Source organism: Dromaius novaehollandiae, chromosome 3 (assembly GCF_036370855.1).
Source record: "Dromaius novaehollandiae isolate bDroNov1 chromosome 3, bDroNov1.hap1, whole genome shotgun sequence".
NCBI lineage: Eukaryota > Metazoa > Chordata > Aves > Casuariiformes > Dromaiidae > Dromaius > Dromaius novaehollandiae.
The window spans coordinates 48,214,887-48,233,125 of NC_088100.1; the positions used below are offsets into that span (position 1 = coordinate 48,214,887).

The window sequence follows — 18,239 nt, forward strand, 5'->3', positions numbered from 1 at the left end:
TTTAGCAGACTAACTGACAGAAAGACACACAGCCTCTTTCCATCCCTTACACAGGCAATTTCCTCTAAGATTTGTTGAACTCTCTGTTGTTATATTAAAGCTTCATCACAGTTACAAAATCCAGCTGAGAATTCTCATTGTTCACAATTTAAGAACACAAAGTCATGGTGCTTTACAGAAAAAAATATATCAGTTATTCAGTAATATACGGAAAGTAACAAAATCTTAATAGTTCATACTGTCATTTGATGAAAAGTTACAGGAAAGAATCAAATCTTCTGTGCTGTAGTCAAATAAGCAATAGAAAAAGCTTATGTGGGAACAATTTAACACTGGGGACATGGAAGTCTGAAGCTCGCTGCATATGAGAAACAGGTGTAATGAATCTTTACAATTCACACACTTTTAGGTAAATATGCCCAAATGTAGAATCCCAAATCAGCAATTTGAGGGTGCTACTTATTGGAAAAAAATCTCTAGTTGATACGAGATACAAATATTAATAAAAAATTTGAGCAAACTAAAATAGTTTATTAGTGTTTCTCTAATCCCAAGTTATTTTAACAGGACTTAAGAAGTATATCTTCCTTAGATGAGATTTTATGTAACAGAGCAAGGATAAGAATAATAACTTGTTGCAGTAAAATGTGTATAAAGGGAAGTGTAATAATGAGTAATGGATTGATAATCTAGGGAAAGATTAACCTTCCACTCCCACTATCCTTTTCATCTTACCAAAATTTGTGTCACTGTATTGCAAGTCAGATCCACCCACTAATTTAACTGAAAACTAATGATGGGGGGGAGGAGGCATATGTTTGAGTCAAGTAGGTGAAGTGACCTGACTGATGATGTGGCCATACAAACTGCAGGGAGCTGGCTCAGGGGAGTCCACAGGATCACACAGGGATGGAGGGGGAGGAGAAGAAGAGGAGGAGCACAATCGATCAGGATCAATCATGAAACAACTCTTTGAACTCCTTTCTGGTGCTGGGTGTCAGTCAAAGGGGGAGATACAGTAGGACCATGTGGTATGCCAGTGCTATGACAATGAGGGATTAATACTTAGATAAAAAGGTGACAATAGCCTGGTTTTGTGTCTATGATAGAAATCAGCAGCAGGTGCTTATGGTAAAGCAGGAAGAAACAGGAAAATGGTAAAGCGATCCTCCTCCGCACCTTCCACCTTCTGCAATTTGTGGATGCAACTGGACCACAGTTTTTAATACTAAAAATATGCAGAACCATGGATTTCTCTTGAATTTCTCTTTTCTAATCAAATTTGTATTTTGAGTATCCAAAATATCTTGTAGAAATGAGTTTTACTATTTAATTACCTCTTGTATGAAAAAGCCACTGCAGGATGATTTAATTGGATGCCTTAGTTCTTGTATTATGAGAAGTAGTGAATAATCATTCCCACTTCCCCTTCCACATGCCATTCTTGGATTAGATTAGATTCCCTGGGTAAGGAACTAGTTAGCTTCAACAATGTTAATTTATTTTAATTTTTAAAAAATTAACTGTTAGACATTACAATTAAAAGATTAACTTTTTTTCTGCCAGCTAATCCCATGAGGTATTCACTACAAAACTGCAACAAGAAACAAAATACCTTTATTAATGTGTCACCTGTGTCACTCTGCTAGCACTAATATGGTTTTTATTAGCTTCAGGCTACAGCATCAAAGCCTCTTAAGTAAATGGATTCTCCACTATCTAAATACTTTTCATGCAAATAGCCCTATTAATCAAGATTTATTTTAATGAAATGAAAGCAGATCACACAACCCAAGAACATGGGTGATTTGCTGTTACATAATCTGTTACACAGTACAATCTGTTGTAAGTGAGCTGTAGCTGAAGGGACAACCCCAAATGATCCAGAAATGCAAATGATCCCAGAAGAAGTTGCATTGACTTTCAATTAGCCTTGCAGAATGATCTGTGAAGACGTTCCTAGGGAATAGCCCCATTAACTGATATCAAGCATGTAACATTACTGCAGTGCAATATGGGGTCTAAGATGTGAAGCTTAGCCAAGAGGGCACAGGAGTGTTTGGCCAGGCCTTTTCACGTATGGGTTTGCCATTTTCCAGGGTTCTCCTAGTGCACATAAAGCTTGCAAAAACTGAATGTTGCCATGCATGCCTCTCGATAGGGGAGTCAAGCAATGCATGATTACCATCTGGCCAGCTTCATGGGCTCTGACAGCACATGTAAAAGTAATATGGGCACACTCAGCCTCTATCTGAGCTAGCCACAGTTGTATTGTATTTTGAAGGTGGGAAACTTGCTCATATGGTCATAAGAGCACCTGTAGTGCACCCTGTAAACAATCACCACCTTCTGTCTGTTTTGAACTAGCCATCTATGGAAAAGACAATGATTGATCCACATTCACCTCTTCCATGACACTCATGGTTTTACACAACCCCTTGCAAATATGTCTTTTCCAAGATGTGGAGCCGTAACCTACAGAGCCCCCCTCCTGCTGTCCCCTTCTCTGTACCTATTCCTGCCTCCCAGACAAGGATTTGGTATCCACAACTTTCCCCCGCTGATGAGGCTAAGCTGTTTAACTCCCGAAGAAAGCTCACAGCTCACGTTTGGAAAAACTTATCACTCTCTAGCCAGCTAGCTCTTTAAGAATCTACCTGCTGCCCTCTTTACTCTCGTCCAACATAAAGCTTCCCAGTCTCTGAAAAATTGTTCTTTGCATCAAGATAAGGAGGCAATGGACCAGCCTCGGGGCAGAGAATTCAACTTCATTACAGCTGAAATGCCTCTAAGGATCTGGGCTTCAGTGCTATGTTAATAGGGATTTTGTAACTAACACTTGGCATTAAACACACACTTCCCAGGTTCAGGAAACCACTGTTTCCCTACCTGTTTTTTTTTTTTTTTTTCCTTCCCTGAAATAAGTTATATTTCTTTCAATAACTCTTTAGTTGTAACACAAGGTTTATTTTTTACTGCACTGTTCACTGTAACCTAGTCAACCAAACATAGAGAGGTTGTAATGCAGAGAAATATGATCTGGTTTGTCTATCTATTTAATATGTATTATCATTACATTAGGCTATTAAGAAATAAAGTAGCTAGTCCAACTGAATGAGATTAGTTTTGTTTCCCTTTTCCCTTTTTTTTTTTTTTTTTTTTTTTTTTTTTTTTGTCATGTTCCTTTGCTGGCAGTTAAAAAAGAAAAAAGAAAAAAGAAAAGATATAGGGTATTCAGTACAATGGTTCCCTGAATTTTCTGGGCCCCCCAATGACTTGTGAAAGAAATTTTTAAAAATGTAATTATGAATATGGAACTGCTTGCCAAGCATGCAATTTTATGGTGCCAATCATTCTCTGAAAAACAATAAATCACTAATTCCTTGCCTGTATTTGGGGGGCGGGGAGGGCAATAACCATTTGTTAATATAAATAAAAAACAAAATTTTAGTTTTTAACAATAAACAAAGCTTTTTTTTCTTCTCGAAACAAAATATGTCCTTATTTTCAGTGTCTGTCTGTAGCAGTGCTGGCTTGACAGAAAACAGTATTTGGCTATTTTAGTAGACTCCCAAAAGAAATGCTGTTTGATGCAATTGGCCCACAGAGTTGGCAAAGATACAGGAATAGGCAGTACAGGCTGCCCTTAGACCCAAGAAACTACTCATTAATACTTGGAGTCATGTCAGTGTTTGCATATCAGAGATAGCACAGCTATAGTAATAATATTAATTCAGCTAGAGTAGTTTAAGACAAATACTCCTCTTTCATTTCTTGCTTCTTCCTTTGTATGTGATATCCAGGCTGGTTTGGAACATAGGAGACAGGTGGAAAATGGACATGAAGGATAACACCTGAATGTTAGCGTAAAAATGCACATGAAGCCGGATCCACATCCAAAGAGTTTGAAAGGAGAAGAAGGCCTTGAGTACCATTCACTGCAAGCTTGCACAGAATTTCAGGAAATGATGAGAGGACTGTGTTCAAAGCCAAGACGTTCTCCAGCACCAAAGGTGTCTCAGCCCTGCTGTTTATAACGTTTTAAGATTTTTCGACAACTCTATGCAAGAGTATTCACTAAACTCATTACTTTTACTAAGTGTTTTTAACAAATCTAATGCCCAGCTATTTTTGAAATGAAGCACTCAGAGTGACCTTTGAACTCCCATGGGAAATTAGAAAATGGAGAAGTTATTGGAGGAGGAGATCCAACAAAATTACAATCACGAAAAGCTTGAAATACACCATGTAATTGAATCTATTCACAAGCCAAAAATCAATGCAGTCAGCCAGAAGTATACCAAATGTGACATTCATTTTTTCTGCTTTATCAAGCTTAATTGATGTCTTAGTAACTAAATAAGAGTAATAGGCAGCCTTATGGTAGAAGCCTCAAGAGATATTTCAAGTGACTATTCATGAAGGCTGCAAATAATTCATATATTTGAGTGTCAGTTGCTGCGGTGATAGAATAACTATGTCACTTTTAAATACCACATATCCTTGGCATTAATTTCCCCTTGCCCCTCCAGTCTTCCTACTGGGAAAGGTAATAGACAAAAATTTATCTAGCTGGCCTATCCTGACTTGAAGAAGCTCTTCATATGTCAGTTTGGTTTTGGACAAAAGGTTAACACACCATAGCTAACAAGCTAACATCAGTGACATTTCTTGGCATTTCCAAATACAGTTTGTCATAATGCATATGCATATATAAATGCATGAACATATTCCAGAATCCAACAAAGGAGAATACTTGCAGGAAATTAATAACAAAGGAAATGCTTCAAAATAATGCTCTATACCCCTGCCTCCTTCTCTATATTTAAAATACAGTAAGGCCAAAGCCATTGTGGTATGAGCAACACTAAGATGACCACCAAAGAATGGCAAGGAACCTGACATTTACTAAAAAATGTGTGCAACAGAGAACAGTGTTGAGAGTAGCTATGCTGAAGTACTGGAAAGTGTAGTGGAAAGAAGTGGCCAAAGACCTTTGTAACTTTGAAAAACAGACACAACTACCAATACTAATGAGAAACACTTGAAAGGAAGATCTTGATGAAGTTTACAGTAATCAAAATCACGACTAGTATGTACATATTTTGAAAGCTATATGGACTATAAGTTATATTTTACCAGAATATTCCAATGTCAATTATTTTTCCTGAATTATTTAGAGATTACAGTGCTGAAGAAGACAGCTGTGTTGAACCAATCCTATTCCAAGATGGTACAGACATACCTCATTTTATTGCGCTTCACTTTATTGTGCTTCACAGATATCACGGTCTTTACAAATTGAAGGTTTGTGGCAACCCTGCATCGAGCAAGTCTATTGGTACCCTTTTTCCAACAGCGTGTGCTCACTTCATGTCTGTGTGTCACATTTTGCTATTTTTTGCAATATTTCAGACTTTTTCAGTATTATTATATCTGTTATGGTGGTTTGTGATCAATGATCTTTGATGTTATTATTGCAATTGTTTTGGGGCACCACGAACCATACAAATTTAATCAATAAATGTTGTGTGTGTCCTGACTGCTCCACCAACCCACCGTTCTCCTGTATCTCTCCCTCCCCTCGGGCCTCCCTATTCCCTAAGACACAGCAATATTGAAATTAGGCCAATTAATAACCCTAAAATGGCCTTTAAGTTCAAGTGAAAGGAAGAGTCGCACGTCTCCCACTTTAAATCAAAAGCTAGAAATGATGAAGCTTAGTGAGGAAGGCATGTCGAAAGCCAGGGTAGGCCAAAAACTAGGCCTCTTGCACCACTTAGCCAAGTTGTGAATGCAAAGGAAAAGTTCCTGAAGGAAATCAAAAGTGCTACTCCAGTGAACACACGAATCGTAAGAAAGCGAAACAGCCTTATTGCTGATATGGAGAAAGTTTTAGTGGTCTGGATAGGAGATCAAACCTGCCACAACATTCCCTTAAGCCAAAGCCTAATCCGGTGCAAGGCCCGAACTCTATTCAATTCTGTGAAGGCTAAGAGAGGTGAGGAAGCTGCAGAAGAAAAGTTTGAAGCTAGCAGAGCTTGGTTCATGAGGTTTAAGGAAAGAAGCCATATCCATAACATAAAAGTGCAAGGTGAAGCAGTAAGTGCTGATGCAGAAGCTGCAGCAAGTTATCCAGAAGATCTAGCTAAGATCATTGATGAAGGTGGCTACACTAAACAACAGATTATCAATGTTGCCAGAACAGCCTTATATTGAAAGAAGATGCCATGTAGGACTTTCATAGCTAGAGAGGAGAAGTCAATGCCTGGCTTCAAAGCTTCAAAGAACAGGCGGACTGTCTTGTTAGGGGCTAATGCAGCTGGTGACTTTAAGTTGAAGCCAATGCTCATTTACCATTCTGAAAATCCTAGGGCCCTTAAGAATTATGCTAAATCTACTCTGCCTGTGCTCTATAAATGGAACAACAAAGCCTGGATGACAGCACATCTGTTTACAGCATGGTTTACTGAATATTTTAAGCCCACTGTTGAGATCTACTGCTCAGAAAAAAAGATTTCTGTCAAAATATTACTGCTCATTGACAATGCACCTGGTCACCCAAGAGCTCTGATGGAGATGTACATTGAGATTAATGTTGTTTTCATGTCTGCTAACACAACATCCATTCTGCAGCCCATGGATCAAGGAGTAACTTCAACTTTAAAGTCTTATTATTTAAGAAATACATTTTGTAAGGCTATAGCTGCCATAGATAGTTATTACTCTGATGGACCTGGCCAAAGTAAATTGAAAACCTTCTGGAAAGGAGTCACCATTCTAGATGCCATTAAGAACATTCATGATTCATGGGAGAAGGTCAAAATATCCATATTAACAGGAGTTTGGAAGAAGTTGATTCCAGCCCTCATGGATGACTTTGAGGGGTTCAAGACTCCAGTGGAGGAAGTAACTGCAGATGTGGTGGAAATAGCAAGGGAACTAGAATTAGAAGTAGAGCCTGAAGACATGACTGAATTGCTGCAATCTCATGATAAAACTTTAATGGATAAGGAGTTGCTTCTTATGGATGAGCAAAGAAAGTGGTTTCTTGAGATGGAATCTACTCCTGGTGAAGATGCTGTGAACATTGTTGAAATGACAACAAAGGATTTAGAATATTACATAAACTTAGTCGATAAAGCAGCAACAGAGTTTGAGAGGATTGGCTCCAATTTTGAAAGAAGTTCTAGTGTGGGTAAAATGCTATCAAACAGCATCACATGCTACAGAGAAATCCTTCATGAAAGAAAGAGTCAGTCGATGTGGCAAACTGCATTGTTTTCTTATTTTAAGAAATTGCCACAGCCACCCCAGCCTTCAGCAACCACCACCCTGATCAGTCAGCAGCCATCAGCATCAAGGCAAGACCCTCCATCAGCAAAAAGATTATGACTAGCTGAAGGCTCAGATGATGGTTAGCATTTTTTAGCAAAAAAGTGTTCTTTAATTAAGGTATGTACATTATTTTTTTAGATGTAATGCTAATGCACACTTAATAGACTACAGTATAGTGTAAACATGACTTTTATATGCACTGAGAAACCAAAAAATGTGTGTGACTCACTTTACTGCCATATTCACTTTATTGCGGTGGTCTGAAACCAAACCCGCAATATCTCCAAGGTATGCTTCTACTGCTGTTTTAAATATTTGGTCTGAGAGCTTCAAAGGATCTAAGGCAATGATAGGTCTAAATTTCATCTGCCCTCTTTCAGAAGTGTTTCCATCACTTCTTGAAACCTGCAGTCTAACATTGCTTTAGCAAAAGCAGATTTCACATAGAACTTAATAGCAGAGTTGATTGCATAAGTAACAACAAAAATATTTCTACAATATTTTCAGGAATCCCAGTGTTTACTTAGAGGAAAAAGTATTTGTTTTTCTTCAAACATTTATAAGGCTATATCCATATGACGAAGATATCAGACAAGTTCAGTTCTGTTCCTGATGCTTTTTAAAAAGAACTCTGATCTCAGTGTATTTACTAGCCACATCATTTTAGTATTCTGAGCATACAGGCTATGTGAAAATGACTCAATCAGCAGCATAACCAAACCAGTGGAAACGACAATTTTTTGGGCAACTGAAATGTCCACTTTGATCAAGCTTTCTTTAGATTTGAACTGTCTAAAAATCCCCCACTTACTTTTAAGGAGACAATGTTATGTCAGAACAAACAGCAGAAATATCTTAACTTTTCCATATTTACCCTTCCTTTTTGAATCAAAACATATATAAAGCTGAAGCTAACTTCAAAAAATGATTGGAGGACTCAAAACTGCATTTTGGGGGAAATCTTGATTAGTAAAAAAATAATTTGTGTAGTTCAGGAAAAATGTAACTGAAATGGTCAAGAATAGCTAGAAACATACATAATCTAAAAACTACTTGACCAGTCAGAGCTGATTCTGCCCAACAAACCCAATTCCAAACAGCCTGCATAGCATGGAATATAGACATGTGTTACCAAGCAGTAGTTATTTTAAAACACATTTCTAAAATACATGAAAATCTCATAGTCTGGCAAACAAGCAGGTTCCCATCAAATTGTTTTTTATTAGAGAAATTTTCCTCATTTTTCCAGAAGCTCTTACAATCCTTTGTGTATGGGCATAGCAACTGGAAATAGCACAGAAAGACTTTGTGGATAAGGGCTGTTGATTCTGGCAGCAAAATACCTCAATCATATTATCCAACTATCAAACCCAATTTAAAAAGGAACACTTATATTTATATTATTTTTACTGTTTTAATAAGAAACTGACCTGTACTTGAAGTAATTCATTTAAGCAATTACTTGCATTTGTGAAGAAATGGTTACCTCAGTCTTTGAGAATGACATGGGTTTCTATCTAAAATCTAGCAGTTGCCGAGAGCATCTGTTTATAACTCCTCCTCTGCAGGGTAATCTTATCTTCTGTGAAATGTGCTACTGCACTTCTCTTTAGGCACGATATAGATGAAATGTGTCAGCCTTGGAAGAAACACCATTTTCAAATTCCAGTTAGCTTAAGATTTTTGCTATTTCTTGTCATTTCCACTGCCTGACAATCAGCTAAAATGGCATCCACCATCTCAATCAACTTTAGAGCAAGGAAGGCTAATATTAATTAGGCATTTGGCTATAAGAAAGAGGGGCTGATGAATCAAATCTCAAGCTATCAACATCTAAACACATAGAAAATTGCTAAATATATTAATAATGCAAAATGTTACAAAAGATAGACCCTTCTAAGCAGCCTTTAATTTTGTGTCCTCATATTTTTTCATATGCAAACCATCATGGAAGCTCTTAATTGCAAGTGCATCTATACAGTTCAATAGAAATCAGTACAGGATGCCCCTCCATCCCCGCCATTTAGCAAACATTACACCAGTACCAGAATGGAAGCAACCAGCTGCACTGCTCCCCATTGAACTAATTAGCCCAGCTGAGAAGTACAGGATTTTACCTTGGGCTGGCACTGTGCCAGCATGCCTCAATCACTTTCAGCACCTGAACTGTGTTTTCCAGTTACTGCACCACTCTGTGAATATACCTGTGCAAGCTGTGCAGGCTTTCTGTATAGACATTGCACATTATAAGAGAATTTTGGTTGGGAACCAGATCTGGAACTGTATAACATCTAAGGGATATACTCCCATCTCTGAAATTAAATATCAGTCTGTCTCATAAATGTGACCTTTAGAGGTACCAAAGAGCAGTTTATATAGCTGAGAAAACAATTTCAAGGGACTTTGTAGTGGTGAAAGACCGAAGCTCCACTCGACTTTTGCTACACTTCCTTCTTCTGACATACTCTAAAGTCTCTATAACTCCTCACTTTTGTGATAGGGGCAAGGGCACAGCAAGTGCAAAGGGGAACTATTGTATCAGAGCCACTGTGCGCAGCAGACAGGCCTTAACAGCCTTCCCCACTTTTCCATTTCAAAAAATAGCTGTGGTTTGCAAGCACTTTATTGTACATGTAATGGCACATTTCAGCTCCTTTCCTGGCTTCTGGAGAAGAAGAAGAAGAAAAAAAAAAACACAAAAGAATCTCCCTCACTGTAAATCAGATACAAGACCAAGCTATTTTAAAATGTGAAATTCAATTTCTATTCATTCTTTTTTCCTCCCTCCAATTAGCAGCTAATCTCATCCAAATAGCTGCAGGCTCCAAACTGGTGAATGTTGTGATTCACTAAGAACTAGTTGGGAACTTTTATTTCTTCTAATTACAAGATATAATAGCTTTGGAGCTTTCTTAGACCTTTCCATGATTAGTAAAGCTTTTGGAAATTGGAGACATAACATTTATATTTTTAATAAGCGGAAAACTTTTATGTTCAAATAAAAGACTTAAACCCACAAAAGCCAAGCAATTCAGGGTTTAAAGTCCCCTGGAGTGCATTTGAGAGATAGGAAAGCAGGACTTTGTGGCCATCAAGCTCTTTAGACTGAAAATAGGCAATGATACTGTGGTTATTAGAGTCAAAATTACTTTGCCTAGGTGAAAAAAAAAGAGAGAGAGAGACCCAAAAAGGTTGGTAAACCTTGGTGTGATGTCTTGTCCTGAGATTAAAGAAGAAAGAAAGAAAGAAAAAATCCCCTTCCACTCCTGCTGTTTTACAGACCTGCAAGTAGCAAGGAGATCAGCAGCAAGCTACAGGCTGAAGAAGTGAGAGGATGCAGGGCTGTCAGTGCAGTCTGCACTCCAAGGGCATGTGTATATGAGGGACATTTCAAGGCACATGAGCTCAGCTCTGCACTAGTAGATTATTAGGATTGCCCCTGGCATGCTTTCACACAGGGCCAAACAGCAGTCCTAAACAGCTCTTGAGGACAGTTTAGAAGTTAGCACAAGTCAGGACCAGTTTCCAACAGGAAATTTGCCTGCAGCAGTCCTGTTTTGGAAGGCAAGAGTCTTTTCATATAGATGCAAACAGTTATACTGTAGTTGCCCTCGGTGCCAGACAATGGTCCAAGGCACATTTCATTTACTAGTGAAGACTAAGTCAGTACTCAGCGCAGAAGGTGGGCAGGATTAACATTGTGCAACACCTACATGGTGTCTCAGCACACTCTGAAGCAATCCCTAGCCTAATGCTGACCTAACTCAAAAAGTCAAGGCAATGCATCAAAGCAACATGCAGATGCACCAAACAAAAATAGAGCTTTTATGTGGTGTTTCACCTGAGCTAATTAGCGCTTCAGCCTTCACTTTGGCTTAGAAATGCATCAACATGGCTGTATTACCTCAGGATCTGAGCTGGCTGTCAGACCCATGTTGGTGCATTCATGCAATAGAGGTAGTAAAATGCAGATCTACAAAAGATTTGGGCACTGGGAAGTCCAGGGTAGGTGCTTCAGCTGAATCTAAAAAAGCACCACAAAATGTCCTAGAGCACCATATTGAACTCGCAAATTTATGCCAGTGTAAAGTAACGGGCAGCACTTCTAGTAGTAGTCCCTCCATGTTCTTGTCATTGTAACAAAAAATTATCAGGCAGGTTTGCTTTCTCATGCAAAAGGAAAATTTCAATGGAAAATAGTACAAGCACCTGGGGTTCTGCTGGCTCATGGTGAAACTGAGCCACAGCAAGACTCAGATTTCTAACTCCTGTAGGGTTTAGTTCACTTGTCTGTGCTTTATTTGCTGCTTGGACTGAAAAGAAAGCAGAGGAGAGACTGAAATGTTTCACAGACTGCCTTTACTCTTCAGGCCACCAGCTGACCCAGGCTGCAATATCCTTTGGTTTTGGTTTAGCAACTGTCGCTACCTAACTTTGCATTTATCTGTCGGCTTGAATAGCACTTCTCATTAACATAGACCTCATTTCAGTGAAAATGAATGACAGTTGAATTGAACATTACTCTATGTAATCAACTGAATAATATCAAACTATTGTGTGAATGCTGTTGTATGAGGTCTTCTGTCCGTGGTTATATATCTCCTCTGTGAAACGAAGCAGTATCCCAGAACTAATAAATAAAAATGGTAAACTGTAGCTTTTGGTGTGTTTTGCATAATCCAGAAAACAAGATAATTGACTCTGAAGGGAATAGAAACAACAACAGCAACAAAAAACTGATAAGAGATTTTTGCAGTTGGTTTCTCTGAAGAGCAGGGAATAGAAAAATGAGAAAACACCTAGATATATGAGTCAGACTGTCTAGAAAAAGCATGTTAATGGTCTACATTTGCATGAGACATTTGCAAAGAAATAAACGTAGATGAATAAAACAAAAATTTATTACTGTGTCTTTGATTCCTTTCTCCATCTTGACACAACAGGGAACTGATCGGTTATAAAATGCTTTAGCTCCTTTCTCTTCTTCTTTCAGGATAACTGTTCTTGGAGATTTTTTCTGTAAGTTTTATGCATGGTAAAGACTGAGTATGTCTGAAATTGGTAAAGGTTCTGCAGTGATGTATACTTGCAAGACAGGCTTTCTGTGGATATATTTTAATGCAAATCTTATCAACAAAATGTCAGTAGTGTCCTAGTGTTATTCCATATAGTTGCAGCATACTCGCTACAGAACCAGAAAGCTGCTCACTAGGGATTCAAACTTTAAGCAGAGATAGGAAAAAGAAAAAAGAAAAGAAATATGAATACTGTATATTTTCAGATAAACAAAGTTGTTTCCTTGGACATTCTAGTTTAAATAAAATTTGGAACTGAAGTCTTCATTCAGATACTGTCAGCCAAAGAGGAAATAAATAAATAATAATAAAAAACCAAATTAAAAATATACAACATGCTGTTGGTTACATAGTTCTAGTTGAAAATGATATAGGTTTTCTTACTTGCTAAATATCATACATTCTTCCTTCTGCCTTATTTTGAATGTGTATTCTTTTTCTTGCAAATATTGTCTGGATGATAGAAATACAGATTTCTATAGTTAACTGGGGAAAGGTGACATTCTGCTACTAAAAAGAACAGGATATAAGATTGTTTTCTAATTTTTAAACTCTGGAATGTTTCTGTGAGAGGGGGCTAGATCAGAATGAGGCTAAAATTGAACCACTAGCTTGTAGGTGGAAAAAATGTAGGGACCATCATTATTTTAGCTAATGCATAACATATCAATCAACCTCTGGTCTGTTGTTGAGGGCAATATTATCTCTAGACTTGTCACTTATCTACTAAGCCTTACATTAACATTGTTTTAACACTAAGAAAAAGAATTACTGTAGAAATGAACATATTACTTGCAGTTTGCATTGTGGTTCTCCAAATGCTTTAAGCAAGTGAGAGACTTCTGTTAGCATGTTTTATGGGTAACTTTTGGAATGTGGCTTAAATATGACAACAGGATAGAAAAACTTTCATCTCAAGATCAGTTTAAATGTAATACTTCTGAAGTTACCCAAAATAAATTCTTGCAGTCACTGTTCAGCAAAAAGAAAAAAAAGAAAAATGTTTACATTCTTGCATACAGCTGCAGCAAGGGTCAATGACATTGCAAGACCATGCAATTCTTTCATTAACTGGAAGATCTGGAGTTAATAGAAGCACAGCAGCTAGGAACTTTGGATCTCATTCAAAGAGAAGTGCATGCAAAAATTCAAACTATCAATGGAAAACAAAAGGCGGGAGGTGGGGGAGCAGAGGAAGAAAACTAGCCTGCACTGGTGCCTGAGACATGCTAGTGTTTTGAACAGTAATTCTTCAAAATGTCTGAACAAAGAATATTGTGCTTGACCTTTGTTGAGATGATTACTGGGCATCTATCTCCTCACAATCTCTCCTATTCTGACATCCATAAAATAGACATTTTTCCTCCACCAATATCCCCAAAATCTCTCCTGAGCCAATTTGCTCAGGCTTCACCAATTACACAGAGTTTACTTAAACCGTTGCTTCTTAATAACTTTGTTAGGACATCTGCCCCATAAGACCCATTTCAAGACACCCCACACACACACAGAAGGAGGAGGGTTGGGATCAGAGTCACTGCATCCTAACAAACTGTGCTAATCACAGAGCGACAGGAGGCAATTGCCTCCTTTGCTTTGAGTGGAGCCGGTGCCACCATGAGCAAGGTGCGCAAAAGCCACGCAGGCCAAAGGGGACCAGATGGTAGCAGTTCAGCTGGTCAGATGGGAAAGATGCTGTCTTGAGCGACTGCTCTCAGAATTATTCTCGGTTTGTTTTTATTTCTTTCTCCAATGAATACCCAATAAAACTGCATCAGCAGCCCAGGAAGCAGAACACCATTTACTGGGCAAGTGTTTTTGTCCGGCGAATGTGCAAAAACAGAACAGGTCCCTGCAGGAGACGGTGTTTCAGAAACACCCGTCTCTCTCTCATTTGCTATTAACTGGCTTAAGCATCCCAACACTTAGTGTAAGAGCAGCTGTCAATCTGACCTTGCCCTGAACTGAAATTAGCTTTGCAAATTCTCTTCTTACAGTCGGACAAGGAAGTTGCAGATATTGTATGCCACATCACAACACTTGATTCCTTTCATCTGAACAAGCTTTAAATTCTGCTCTTCCCGATGCACCGTTTTTCACAAATTCACACACACAGCTTCAAGACATAGGTGGAAAACTCATTTCACTATTTTATTTTAAAGGTTTTCTCATCAGCTGAAGTACTGTCCTACAAAAACTACAAGTCAATTAAAAATGTATAGATATACACATGTAAATGGAAGCTGCTCATCTCGACTGAGTTATTAAAATATTAATACAATAAACAGAACATTAAAAATGAAGCCATCATCATTTGGGGCTACCTATGCATATTTTATAGCTAGATACATATTTCCGTAGGGCACATCTGTCTAAAATTCATTAGAAAAACTTATTTCCTCAGAGGAACTGCGTTGCTCTTAGGACATCACATAAACAAAGAAAAACACCCACACCAGATTATTCAACACACCATGGGAGAGGAATTTCTCTCCCAGCATGAAATGTTTCTCGTCTGAGTTACCATATGCCTCTTACTCCTTATTCCATTTTTCCATATCCTCTAGCATAAACACTTCCATCTATTAACAACCTTTCAAATTCTTTACACTTTAAATATTGTATAGCAACACATACAAACAGAAATCTATGTTAGCTTTATTACATTCTTGGTACAAATTCAAAGCAGCTGACAGCAGAATCTCAGCTCAGGGTAGGAAATACATACCTGCTCAGCTGCAAAACTTAATACCCAATAAATCCTGTCAAATGTTCTATAAACCTTCACATTAAAATAGTTATATTATGTTTGGACATTTCCTCTGAATTCTCTTTCTAACTTTCTTCCATGTTGCTGATATTTCTAAAAGGTTTTAGATGTAAGAAGAAGCTGTATTAACTACCTACTATCTTAAAGGCAAAATAAAGCAGCTGGGATACAGGTCTGATTGGCTGGAGTGTAGCTAATAAAATGAGCAAAGTCCCATTAAAGTCAATGCGCCTGATTCCCTCCCAGTTCCTAAGGAATAGAGACAAAATAGGCAAACTGCTGTTTCAGAAACCTATTAAGGAGGCATTAAAAACCTGAATCTGTGTCAGAGTACAGAATTTATGATCCAAGTGAGTTTTGTAAAGACAGTTAGTTTCCAGAAGAACTTTCATTTTCCTAATAAATATTTTGTATTCCCTCTGTAAAGAAAGAAAACAAAGCTTTTACTTCTGATTTAGTAAAGTCTAATCACAGTGCAATTAATCCAGAAATTTCCTTTTTTGCCAGTTCACTCTTAAGCAGCATTTCTGCAGTGTTGTGCCACTGACCGTAAAGTCAATTCAAGGTGTGGGATGGCATCCTAGAGAACTAGCTCTCCGTCACTGATTTATGAAGACCATGTTACGTGGTTCTCTGTAAATGAGACATCAAGCAGGAAATCTGTCCACAGAGAGAAAAGGAGCTTTAATGTTAACACTTCTAATTAGGAAGTGAAGCTTAATATTGTGCCATTTGGGTAGTTTAAGAAGACATCAAAATGCATTACATCTTGGGAAATCAAAATATTTTTGCATTCTTGAGTGAATTAACATTCTGACATTTTGGAATCAGTGTTTTTATGTGAAAACTTTTATCTCTTTAAATAAACAAAATAAGCTTATATCCAAAATTAGGATGAACAAAAATGTATTTCTTCTTTTTAAATGTGAATTTTCTGCAGACTGGTAGCTGCAGATCATGCTCAGATCTAGTTCTAAGATATTGGGAAATCAATCTCACACAGCCTAGTGTTATGAAAGTCAAAGGTTGTGAAATCAACTTTATTTGGATTATAATGATAAAAAGTAAGTTTTGGATTACATCTCTGCATTAGTCACTAAAAACTCTGTGTAAAGCTCAACATCTGCAACTGAATATTCTATGTAAAGCTCTATGTGTTCCTGTTGACATTGTCAATATTGCTGATGCATAACTACTTAAATAAGTAATTTCACCTTATTCTAGAAAAAAAGAAAAGTAACTGAGTATTGCTAATAAATGGGCAATTTAAAGAGGAGGAATATTTATTCAAACTTTCAGCTTCATATTTTATAAATGGGGATAATTAAATTTAAGACTCAATCTATAAACAAGAAACCCATCTGTAAACATATAATTTTCATTAAACTATCATTCACATTTCTTTAAAATACTTTCACCAAGATTTAAAAGCTCATTTCATTTTTCATTTCCACAAGGCCCTAGTGAATTTCTATCAACTATCATATCTAAGAGTTCACAAAAATATATATTGAAAATGTTTTAAGAAGATAGATTTTCTCTGAGGTCAGAAAATAATAGGCACGTACAATAATATGCTTCTTGTTTCAGCTTTAAGCCACTGACTAACAGAAATTAAGAGGAGACATAAAATGAAAATCAGTTACCCCATATTTTCCATTTCTGAGGAAATTTCATAACTTCATATTCTTTTGAAGGAAGGATACTTTCCACTGTTAAAGACATCTTGAATATCTCAATTGCTCTGTTTTTTGAAGGATTTCTTAGTTTTGAACAGAATTTGATACTGAAGAAGCAGTAATCTGTCCATATATTAAATGCCGTCGCATACAGTAGCGATATAGTAAATGAGAGTCTTCCCTCTCTTGTACATCCAGTATAAGCAGATACACTAAAACGAAGCTGAAAACAGCCAGTACAAAGCATTATAAAACAGTTTACTGAAAACTGGGCATAAGAAAGGGAAACAAAAAGCCAAAATCAGACAAATGACATTTAAACGACCATGTGTCTTTGCAGATGGCACCAAAGACCTGCACCCTGATGTGACCTCCATCACGGTTAGAGAGTCCTTTGGCCTATCACAGATAGTGAGGAAGACACTGAGCCTGAAGAACAGCTCGGTAAACTGACGTGATCTGGGTCTTCTTCATGACATCTGACTTACGTTAGTTATTTTTATCATAATTTTAATTAACAGGAGTGTTTTCTGTATTTTCTGAGTTCTAGCGCTCCCTAAATCATGGTGGGAGAGGTTTGGTCTCTCCCTTCCTAGGATTTCTCAGTCTGAAATGTGAATGCAAGTGGTGCAAATGTATCATACCTACTGAGCACATTCTGCACTGACGAACCGTGCACACACAGTGGACTCATCATATCCCAAATGCATTGTGTCCACCGATATCTGCTGTATAGTTAATCAGCATGGATCATCATTTGTCCAGGATTTCCAAAATATGTGGAACATACCAGCTATGAGAAAAAGAGTATTCTTTTTCCTAAAATTTGGGCTTTGTATTTTATGAATATGATATGACAACACATTCCTACACAAGAGATTTCCATTCTCGTTTTTTAACATGTGCAGTAACAGAAAGGAAGCCACACAAGTAATTAACAATTTAAAATTGTTGTTTTAAATACATATGTCTCTCTATATATTTGTACTAAATATTTTGTGTGTTTTCCTTATAATCAATTCCTTAAAATCAATATGTTTACAAATGTTAAGACGTTTCTCCCTTTTATATTTCAAAAACCAAAGGAATACAATATACCACACCCTGATCTAAATAAATGTTATGTTTCTGAGTCTGTATTGTTCTCATTCAATGTAGTAAAACTAAAGGATAAAAATTAGCAAAATTACTTGTAATGGAAAGCCAGTATAAAATCAGAATAAGGCCCCCTGTTCATAAACATAAAAATAAACAATACTTTTAATTCACTGTCACTTTTCTCCGATAGCAAAGAAAAAATAATCTTGTTCTAAAATATGATTTTAACCAGCATTAAAAAACATCCATGGTTAAGTAAATCTTCTGAATTGGGTGTAA

At 37.2% G+C, this 18,239-nt stretch overlaps 1 pseudogene; it reads left to right on the forward strand.

Annotated features, from left to right (window-relative positions):
• The first annotated feature begins 851 nt into the window (after positions 1-851).
• On the forward strand, positions 852-7,422 carry LOC135327742 (tigger transposable element-derived protein 1-like; annotated as a pseudogene).
• The last annotated feature ends 10,817 nt before the right edge of the window (positions 7,423-18,239 follow it).